This window comes from Perognathus longimembris, chromosome 6 (assembly GCF_023159225.1).
Source record: "Perognathus longimembris pacificus isolate PPM17 chromosome 6, ASM2315922v1, whole genome shotgun sequence".
Lineage (NCBI taxonomy): Eukaryota > Metazoa > Chordata > Mammalia > Rodentia > Heteromyidae > Perognathus > Perognathus longimembris.
In genome coordinates this window covers 41,277,423-41,289,436 of record NC_063166.1, presented here as the reverse complement: position 1 = coordinate 41,289,436, position 12,014 = coordinate 41,277,423, and the positions used below count along the sequence as shown (strand labels likewise).

At 36.1% G+C, this 12,014-nt stretch overlaps 1 pseudogene; it reads left to right on the top strand.

Moving 5' to 3' along the window:
• The first annotated feature begins 9,608 nt into the window (after positions 1-9,608).
• LOC125353122 lies at positions 9,609-10,655 on the top strand (annotated as a pseudogene).
• Positions 10,656-12,014: the final 1,359 nt, after the last annotated feature.

Here is a 12,014-nt window from a genome sequence, read left to right as displayed (position 1 = left end):
TACTGTGGTGAATATTCATAAATGTTTAGATAAAAACATAATTATTCAAGGCTTTTAGTTTAACCTCAGTACAGCCAAGAAAATGAGAGAAGATTAAGGAATGAGAATGGGTCTGCTCTTCAGGCTTCTCCTCATTTTGTCAAAAACACTTGTGTTGTACTAGATGCCTCCATAAAGTTTGTTCATTTTATTCATTTTAGTTCTGTGAATGAAATGCATCCTTTCCTTTCCTCAAACACAATGGAACGTACCTCTGATTGCTACTGTTCAGCTATTGGCTCTGGTCTTTGCAAAGCTCATCCCTGACTAACCAGTTAAACAGAAATCAGGCTAAAGGCTTGACTAGAATATATTTCTCTAGGTAGTAATAGCAGATCATTATAGATGATGTTGGAGTATAGGGCTAGTCGAGATGAATAAAGAACATTTGATAATGGATGGATGTGATAGGCACAGAAATAGAGAATTAGTATCTTAAAACTTCTACAGTGATTCAGAAGAGTAATTTGTTCTAGTAAATTTTAATAATAATTTTAATAAAGTATGTCTTAGTCTTTTATTCAAGTAAAATTTTTTTTGGCAGCAATAAGGCAAGAGACAAGCATAAAGGGGATCCAAATAGGGAAAAAAGATGACATGATCCTTTATTTAAAGAGTGCATAGACTTCTCTCCCAAGTTAGTTGAGCTGATCTTAAACTATAACAAGAAATGAGTGTTATATCACTGTTGTAATTACTTTCAACATGCCATGTGAAACCGTAGCTTCTATTCTTGATGATCCTCTTGTATCCCCTTCCTGTGGTTGTACCTGCACTATCACTGTATCTTATCCCAGTACATTGGAAACTATATATTCTGGTATTAGAACTAAGAAAGTGAAAGGGAATTCCAAAATCGAGAGAAACAGAATAAAAAGACAAACCACTACAAAAGCAATACTTGCAAAACTGTTTGGTGTAAACAAACTGAACAACTCATGAGGGGAGAGGGAAATGGGGAGGGGGGAGGGGGAAATGAGGGAGGAGGTAACAAACAGTACAAAAAGTATATCCAATGCCTAACGTATGAAACTGTAACCTCTCTGTACATCACTTTGACAATAAACGAGAAAAAAAATTATACATGCAAAAAAAAAAAAAACCAACAACCCCAAAGTAGCAGGGTATAAATTAAACTAAAGAAATCAATAGCTTTTCTGGATACCAACAATGAGAAGAGCAAGGCTCAAATCAGAAAAGCAATTCTTTTTGTAATAGCCTCAAAAATACATAGATATTAACTAAACCAAAGAGGTAAATGACTTTATGATGAAAACATTAAAAATATGTGAACAGGGCTGGGGATATGGCCTAGTGAAAAGAGTGCCTGCCTCGTATACATGAGGCCCTGGGTTCGATTCCCCAGCACTACATATACAGAAAACAGCCAGAAGTAGCACTGTGGCTTAAGTGGCAGAGTGCTAGCTTTGAGCAAAAAGAAGCCAGGGACAGTGCTCAGGCCCTGAGTCCAAGCCTCAGGACTGGCCAAAACAAAACAAAAACAAAACAAAACAAAAAAAACAAAAAACCATGTGAACAAAAATTAAAACAAATTTAAGGAAGTGGAAAAACTTCCCATGCTCCTGGATTGGAACGATTAACATGGTGAAAATGGCAAGGCTGACAAAAGCTACCTACAAATTCAATGCAATACCCATAAAAATTCCATCAACATTAATTAATGAAATAAAAGAGATAATCCAAAAATTCATATAGAATAATAGAAGACTGAATAGCAAAAACAGTCCTTAGCAGGAAAAACAGTGCTAGAGGACTATCAACACCAAACTTCAAACTCTATTATAAAGCTGTAGTTATAGAAACAGCTTGGTATTGGCACAGGCCTAAGGACCAATGGAATAGAATTGAAGACTCAGAAATGAAATCACAGACCTATGACCACCTAGTCTTTGATAAAGTAGCAAAAAACACAGGATAGAAGAAACACAGACTCTTCAACAAATGGTGCTGTCCAAATTGGCTATACACATGTACAAAACTGAAGTAAAATCCTTATATATCACCCTGCACCAGAATCAACCCCAAATGGATCAAAGACCCCAATGTAAGATCAGAAACCCTGAAAATATGACAGGAAGGAATAGGGGAAACACTAGGGCTCCTTGGCACAGGTTCAAGCTTTCTAAACAAAGACTCAGAAACAGCAAATCATAGAAAGTCTGGATAAATGAAATTGCATTAAGTAGTAGAAATTCTACATGGCAAAGGACATAGATAGCAAAATAAACAGAAAGCACACAGATTGGGAAAAGATCTTCATTAGCTATGGAGTAGACAAGGGCCTCATATCTAAAACATACTGAGAGAGCTCAAAAAATTAAACCTCAAAACAAATCTTTAAAGAAACAACCACCCCATTAGTAAGTGGGCTAAAGCCTTAAAGAGAGACTTCTCTGAAGAAGAAATAAGAATGCCCAATAGAAACATGAAGAAATGCTCAGCATCTCTGACCATAAAAGAAATGCAAATGAAAACTACATTGAGATTCCACCTCACCCCAGTTACAATGGCCAAGAAAACAAATAATAAAGGATGCTGGAGGGAATGTGGCCAAAAGGGAACCCTACTATACTGTTCATGGGAATGTAAACTTGTCCAACCACTCTGGAAAGCAGTATGGAGGTTCCTAAAAAGGCTGTACATAGAGCTCCTCTATGATGCAGCAATCCCACTCTAGAGCATTTACCCAAATGATCACAACAAGGCCACACTAAAGCTACCAGAACAATGATGTCCCTTGCAGCTTTATTTTTCATAGCTAAGATATGGAATCATTTCAGATGACCCTCAGTAGATGAATGGACCAAGAAAATGTCACATATACACAATGTAATTGTATGCTTCCATCAGAAAGTACAGCATCACCCCATTCTTAAGGAAATGGAAACACTTGGGAAAAACCATATTAAGTGAAGTAAACAAGCCCAAAGAAGCGTTGGCTCCATTGTTTCCCTCATCTGTGATAACTGGAATATGTCTAGGATATTTGTAGCAGAAGATCACAATATCTCAATAGCTATATAAATATGACCATATGAAATGATGCTAATTGAAATGAGCTCCAAGATATGGAAACAAAGTTTTATTTTTTCAGTGTATGGTTTGAAGTTATTTCTTCTTTTATTTTTTCTATGGTTTATCTTCTGTTGTCACTTTTTTTTTTTTTTTTTTTACATTTTGATACCCTTAGTCTTGTATTTAAGTTTATCTGATTTGGCAAAGGGAAGGGGAATCACAGAAATTGTGGTAAAAAGGGTGAACCGATGCAACAGCAGTACTCACTATAAACTATGTTGGAAATTTATAACTTGGGGAGGGAGGAACCAGAGGGAGGGGAAAGAGGGAGAAAATGAGGAAGGGGTAATACTGTTTGACAAGGAATGTATTCATTTCCTTATGTAACTGTAACCCCTCTGTGCATCACTTTTACAATACATTTTTAAAGTTCCTTTCATATTTTCTCAAAAGACTGATTTGCAATAAATAAGAAAAAATTTTAAATGATACTATACTACAGTTAATTTCAGAATCAGTTATATGAAAAATGAAATAGAATATACATATTTTGTTTGATTTTATTTTATGTTTCTGGAATTGAACAAAGGGCTTTGAGCATGCAAAACAAATGATGTACTACTGAGCTACATCTCCAGTCTCAAATGCTATCTTCAAAAGAACTCAGAAGATCCGGGCATTGGTGGCTCATGCCTGTAATTCTAGCTACTTAAGAGACCAAAATCTGAGGATTGTGATTCAAAGCCATCCCACACATGAAAATCTGTGTGGTTCAATGAGTACTAGCCACGAGCAATAAAGCTCTGGGACAGCACCCAGTTCTGATTCAAGCCTGCCGAAAAAAAAGAAAAAGAAAAGGAACAAATTCACAAGGAGCTGGGCCTTGGTGGCTCATGCCTGTAACCTTATCTACTTAGGAGGCTAAGTTCTGAGGATCACAGTTCAAAGCCAGCCAGGGCAAGGAAATTCTGTGAGACTCTTACCTCCAATAAACTTCTCAAAAAGCCACAAGTGGCGCTTTGGTTCTAGTTGTAGAACACTAGCCTTGACCAAAAGAAGCTCAGGGACAGTACCCAAGCCCAGAGTTCAAGCCCCAGGACTGGAAAAAATAAAAAGGAAGAACTCAGAAGGTTTAAAGAATACCATCTCATACACAGTGAGATCAAAGAAGGATACTCTTAGGGAAGGAACACAAATACACATGCCTCTCTGCCTCTGATCATATAAAATAATATTTGTCAAAATGATTTCCAAGAAATGAAAGAGTGTTGTTTTTTTTTAATTTTTTGTTTTGTTAGCTCATTTATCTGTCTTTTGGGGGGCACAGAAATGGAGGGACAAAAGGCAAACATCAAGCATTGGAAATCAACAGACAGTATATTAAAAATGAACTATACAACTTGTGGGTGGGAACAGGAGAGAAAAACTGGGAGAGAGTGAAAAAAGGAGTGACATCGTCCACAAAGAAAAAGAAATGGATCTGTTGCCCCCTCTATACATCACCTTTATAATAACAATTTAAAATAAACAAAAAACTCAAGTTTTTAAGAAGAGATCATATAATTTATGAACATTCTATTTTAAAACATAGAAACAAATATATTCTAATACACACTAATTTTCTAGTATTAATTGTCCCCAAATGAGGAATCAAAACTAAAAATCTGTCATAATCAGAGTGTGGAAATATTCATTTTCCTACTGTTGACTCTTTTTTCTTTTTTCTCTAGAAAAGAGTGACTGGCAGAATTTTGTCATTTGCAAACAGAACAGCAGCATCTTACAACAACTTTTACAAATTGCTTTTCCTGAATTTGGCTTTTAAGAAAAACTTTGATTAAATACAACATTGTTGGATCATAATGTTTTCAGACACTTAGGTTTAGCATAGTACAACTTGAAAACAGAATCAGAAACATCTTCCTCATGCTTTGGTGTAGTTCTACCTGGTATATGCAATAAAATCCAGATACAGTCTGCCTTCAGTAGTAGCCAAAGCAATTCTCACGGGTCAGATGGCTCATAAAATACTGAAATGTGGAGACACAGAGAATTGCTATTCCACTCTTCTGCCCATTATCTCTGAGGTGTATGTAATAGAGGCAAAGGACTAAAGCGATTTGACAGCAAATTTGAAGTTGGAGTTGGAGGAGCAGCTTAACAAGGGCTGTTTTTGCCTTCATACTTGGTTGAACAACCAGGTATAAAGCAGGTTAGAATCTGAGGAAAAACTTCATTTCAAGTTGAAGGGTTTATAGTAATCCATAGGATTTTGTTTAAAAGATCATAAATGGAGTTTAATAGAGGAAACTAATCTGCTGACTATTTTATTCCATGGCATGAAAGCCTGCCTGTGCATGAGACATTGGGTGTGGGTGCTAGTTTAGGAATAAAGTTCTGATAAAATTTAGACTTTCAGTGCTCAGCCCACTTTCAATCTTGCTTCTTTGCCAAACCACTCATCTTATTCCATAGTATTGTTTTATCCATTCTTGAAACTCATCTCTCTCATATCTTCTTGCAAACTGTATTTATCAACCAAAAAGCATTTTTTTTTTCTAGCCTCCTTTCTTGATTCCTACTCTATCTAGATTTTATTGGGGAACTATTGTTTTCAGTTTGGCCCAACTTGCTGCCTATTCTTCACCCTTGCAGGAATCATCTTATTCGCTCTCCTGTGATTAACTATCATCTACGAGAACCATCTTTTGACTTTAGTCTGGCATAACCTCAAGCTTTGAGTCATAAGTACAATTTTTTTCAACTAGGTACTTTTCCAAGTGTTAGAATTTCAAATCTCTTATACTGACCTTCCCTCAACTTTTTATAAAAGCTTTCTGCATGCAAACCAACACACACATGTGTATGTATATGTGTGTTTATGTATGTATATATATGTATACATATTGTGAATATATGTATATATATTGTGAATATGTGCGTGTGTGTGTGCATGTGCACAAACGTGTGCTGGCACTAGGGCTTGAACTCAGGGCATGGAAGATATCCCTTAGCCTTTCTGCTTAAGGCTGGTACCCTGTTTCTTGAGTCACTGTTCCATTTTCAGATTTTTGGTGATTAAGTGTAGGTAAGAATTTTTCAGACTTCCCTACTTGAGCTGGCTTTGAACTATAACCCTCAGATCTCAGCCTCCTGATTAGCTAGATTACAGACATGAGCCATTGGTACCTGGCTTTTCATTAATATTTATCAAAATTTCTGGAGTTATCTATAGTCTAATCAAACCTTGTATAATCTGAAATAAAACTGTGGATAATATTGTTCAATGGTTCTCTGTTTCCTCTATTCTACATTCATTCAACTTCTCCATCTTTCCATCTTCATGCCTTCCTTAATCAGTTTTGGTTTAACAAACTGAAAACTTCAATGACCTCCAACAGTAGTATTTTTACTCAGTTCTGTGCAACTTGGAAGTGATTCAGGCTGCACTCAACAGGGATGCTCTGCTTTCCTTCGCAAGGGAGTTGGGCATGACTTTAGACTGAGGAGAGATTCAGGTGTCATACACACCGCTCTCATTCTTCTAGGACTAGAGCTTCATTGTGCGGATGGCAGTTTGAGAGTGGACCGACCAATCCCACTATTAACTCTATTTATAACAAAGTCACCAATAACCTATTAGCCAAAGGAAATCATATGGTTGGACCCAAAGTCAAGGGAAATACAATTACAACACAGTTGTGTGTATGTAATCCTGAAACAGGAAGAACACTAAGACTTGACCAATTATTCATCCACCACAACTCTCCAAATATTTTTACTGATGTTATTCACCTCCATTCTAAGAGCAAAGCTCATTTCGTGGCTAAACTTCCAATTTTGATGTGGTTTTCCACCACCTCCATCTCAACATCTAAAATGAAGCCAAACTTCTCAGTAGAAATCAGGTAGACAGCAGAGTGCTATTCCTTTTTCTCCTTTTATGCATCTGGTAAATTCTTGTTTATCTCTTAAGATACACAGCTCAGATCACTTTCTATGATGAGTGTTTGGATCTCCTACAATTAGCTAAATTTCCATCATACCCCACAGTACATGTGATTATAGAAACTTATTTCTCTTCTATCCTTGAAGTTTTCAGCAAAATTTCTAATAAGTCAAGCCACATATTTCACATGCCTCTCACCCTGAGTGGGAAAAAGCAAGAGTTTTTGCCATCCTCAGACAGAAATGTAATATCCCCTTAACCAGAATTATAAGCAACAAACTATAGTGCTATTTACACTTATCATCATCAAGTCAATTATAAATATTTTGCATTACAGTGAAATTTTTGCATACAACTTTAAATCTATCATATCTTATTCATGGCATTAATAAAAAGATCATATATGATGATCACAAAAAGTAAAGTGTATGGTGTTTTTGTTTCCAATATTACTATGTGATTTCTATCCTATGTATTTTATTTGTTTTTAAATTACTTTTTTCAAGGACACTAAATATTAGACATTCTGGGCTTCCAGAAAATTAAGAATCCTGTGCTGTTTACCAGTGGCTCATAGTCTGTAATCTTAGCTAGTCACAAGGCTGAGATTTGAGGGTCCTGGATATAAGCCAGTTCCAGCAGATATATCTGAGAGAGTCTTACCAGTATTTAACCAGCCAAAAGCTGGAAGTGTAGACATGGCTCAAGTGGTCGAGTGACAGCCTTGAGTGAAAAAGGCAAGCAAGTGGACAAGGCCCTGAGTTCAAGTCTCAGTACTGGCAGAAAATCAATTAACTAACCACTGCAAATAATGTTTCTCTCTTGGCAGTGGACTTTCATTGCACAGACTATTGGAGAATTACTCACTCGATGAATAGCCAAGTCTAAAATATTAACCTCTCTCTTCTTAAAAATCGTTCTCAGTGTTTTTATTTTGTTTTTTTTTTTTGGCTGATTTTAAAGAGATAACAGGATAAAAATGCAAATGCTGTGAAAAGTTTGTAGTGAAAAAATGTAAAGAAACTACTTTCAACCAGTATTTTGGTTTTCTTGTGACTATTTTCAGGGACATTCGCTCCCTATAAGCAGGTTGTGATGTGGTGCATATAAGTGGAAAGGGAAAAATGTAAGCAAAAACAAACAGACATACATGTATGCATACAAATACACACATTTTTTATTGTAACTCAATGTGTAGAACATCACATCTTGTTCTTTACTTTTCTTTATTTTGCTAAGTAACAATCACCTGTCATTTGTTCAAAATTATCTTTGGAATTCAAAGTAGTATTTTCTTGATGTTCAAATTCTGTTGTTTGTCCTGCATTTAAAGCAAACACTATTATATTCAAAATTAAAAATTAAAAACTAAATATACTGCTATTCACTAGCTCAATTTTATTTTTATTTTTTAAATCTGAAATCCTCAACATGTACCTGAGTCATTTGGCCAATCACTGTAAGCAGCTTAAAATAAATAACATGCGACACTCTTCTGGGCATTGCTAATGGAGATGACTTTTCACTTATATACTTTCAGGCTCAGATTTTTAGAAACAAATTGCTCAATACTATAGTCTATGATATTTTTCTTTTTATTTAATTCCAGAGATGAATCATCGTATGTGTATTATCAAGAGAATTAAGTGCAACATTTGAAATAGTGCAATTTAAATTAAAATAAAGTAGAATGTTATACTATTTTACATTAAAGTTGATATAGTATTTTATAGTATAACCTTAAATCTGTGTATTTCTAAAGTTATATATAGAACATTTAAAATGGAAAAAGAAACTAACTCTCTCTATATGCAATTCGGGTAAGTGCTTTCATTGTTCCATAAATTAGATTGCACTTTTAAAATTCTCTACAATAATCATGAACAGAATAGTTTTTTTAAGTTTTATTGAATCCATAAAAGTCCAAATTGAAATACTAAATTCTTGTGCTAGAGAGACATAGAGGTAGAAAAAAACAATAAATAGGAGTTTTATGAACTAATTATAGACAAAAGGGGATAAGAAGATAATAAGGAAGTCACTGAAAAGCCACAGTTTCTAGTAGCTATTTCTCAGCTCCTTAAATAACACATCAAAGGACTGTTAAGAGAACAGTCACAAGCAACAGAAAGTCAAATAGGGACCCAGACTCAAGAGCAGGGTCTGAGGCATGCAGATAGCCTTTTGTACACAAGTCCTTAGCCACCTGCCATACTTGTAGAAAAACCTAGGATCCCCTTCTCCAAGGTGGTTTCCTTTCTTTGCCAGGTACTGACAAACTTTATCTAAGAGTAACTGGATAACTGGAATGAACAAAACAAAACTTGAGCTTAACCAGAGTCCCTAAAGAGAAAACAGAGAGAAAAACTAGCTTTGAGACCCAGAATTAAAAAAAAAAAAAAAAAGGAGATCCCCAAGATGAAAAACAAAACAAACAACAACAACAAAGCAAGGAAAATCTCTGATCCTAATCTATAGGAAACAAAGAGAAAACAAAAGCTGGCACTTTAAGCACCAATGGAAGGCTTTGAATCCAGGGATTGGGATCTGGAAAGGAGAAAAATACTCTGGTACTTAAGAGATTATGGCATCTGAAACCCACAATGTTAAGAAACAAAATTTTTGTAATACTGTCAAGGATCATTTCATTGATCGTCCTAGAAAAAGGAACTTCAGTTTCATTAATAAGAACATGAAGGGGGTTAAAAAATCTCCAAAACAGTTGGCTGCTTACATAAATAGATCAGTGGGACAAGCTGTGAAAAGCCCAGATAAACTACGTAAAGTGATCTATCACAGAAAGAAAGTTTATCATCCCTTCCCAAATCCCTGTTACAGAAAAAAAGACAGTCCCCTAGAAGTGGGGGCTGTGACATGGCAAATAAAGAAAATGAACTGGCTTGTGCAGACCACCTTCCTGAAAAGTTACACCATGATAGCTGAACATATTTGGTGAACTTCAGTGAAGCTGGTTCTTCACAAACAGAAAGCCCATCATCAAAATTTAGTGGTTTTTTTTCTGAGGTTTCTCAGGATCATGAAAGAATGGCTCAAGTTTTATTTAGCAGGAATTTGAGGTTGAATGTAGCTTTAACATTCTGGAGAAAGAGAAGTATAAGGGAACTTGTAGCTTATGTGGTGAGGATAGAAGATCTTGGAGTTGTGGTATATTGCCTTCCTGTGCTCACCAATAGTTTGCAAGAAGAAAACCAGTATGTCTCACTTGGCTGCTGTGTAGACTTGTTGCCTCTAGTTAAGTGATTATTTAAGAGAAAATTTGAAGAGTATGTAATAGTTGGTCTAAACTGGCTTCAAGCAGTAATAAAAAGGTGGTGGTCAGAACTATCATCCAAAACAGAAGTTATAAATGATAGACATATTAAGATTTTTAAAACAACAATTAAGTGGATTGTGGGAACAGGAAAACCATCTCACTTTGGTTCCAGGATATACTGGTAATATAGATAAGGATGTAGATGCTTATTTGTTACAGCTGCATTGAGAGATTGATCTCATCTATGAAGAAGCATCTGGCTATTCTGACCATCATTGGATTATATGATTTCCCCAAACTGGTCTCTTCTGAGAACTGTGAACTGTAGGGAAAAAATCAAAACCAGTTTTCTTTCAAAAGGCGCACAATGAAACCACTAACGAAACTCTTAACAATCTACTTCACTTTGAAGTGGAAAAATATCCAAAAGGAGCAGCTCCAACTTCAGTGAGGTGAAAGTGCACTGTGAAGATGTTCACTTGCTGCTTTGGGATGCTTCTTTTTTTTGGTAATGTTAAGAACTACTGGTCTTACTACAATCCTGCGAAGGAAGATCATTTATACCATATGAAAAAACAAGACAGGACTTATTACCAGAACTACAAAGACCAATCAATTATTTTTGTGTTTTATAAGAAACAGCTGTTATAAGAATGCAGCTGTTTTCTTATGCTGAAAATACAGAAAGTTTGAAACATCATAGTAAGTAATCAATATAAAAAAATTTTGTCCACACTGACACTGTGTATACAAAATGCCTTAATTATTATTTAGACAATGTAATATGATACTAGTATCTTTTTATAAAAGTTAAAACCAATCATGCTTCTGGCATGATGAAAATCATGGAATTAAATCAGGGGTTTACATTTATGTAGAGTGTTGTTCTGTGAAACATATTCCAAACCATTTTTAAACTGAGAGTATATTTTAGTATTTCTGATTTTTTTCCAGAATTTTCCCTTCATGTTTGTATCTCTATATAAAGAAAAAAGTGAATATGTATATCTATGAATGTTTTAAATGGAAATGTCTGGAGCTGACTAATTTATATTTGCTTGTTTTGTACATAGATTTCTAGTATTTTTAATTTCTGTATTCTTTAAACTGCTATTATTTGAGTAAATTTACTAAATATTTCTTAAAAAAAAAAAAAAAAAAGGAAAGAAAAATGCCGGGCTAGGTTCGCCTCCCCTGACGGGGGGATGCTAGGCTTACTCTCTTATCTGTACTCCCTTTCTCACCCTCTCCCCTGGTTGCCTGACCAGCAGGCAAGGCCAGGGTGGAGTTGGGGGCTAGGGAAGGCCTCAGGTGCACCTGGCCAAAGGAGATCCCCTTTCCTCCCTCCTTACCCACAAAGGAAGCCAGGCATACCTGGAGTCTTGGAGACAGCTTCAAGAGCAAATCTGATTTAATAGGGGAGTGGCTAACAGTTAATATAGTAATGCTGACTAGAAAAGGGGTGATAGATCAGGAGCTGGCGCTGGGCTGGCGAGCTTGTCTTGAGACCCCCTCATGGGCTAATGTCACTTGCATAGCACCACCCCATGGGCAAAGCCCGTGAAATGGGGAGCACATGTGCTAGTTGGCGAGAAGTTGGGGGGGGCTGGTTGCAAAGCCACCCCTTCTGGTTCTGCTTCCACACTGCCCCAGGGCTGGGGGAAGGGCAGCATCTCTTTTCCTTGCCCTTCCCCTGTTAAGGCCAAAGCTGAATCC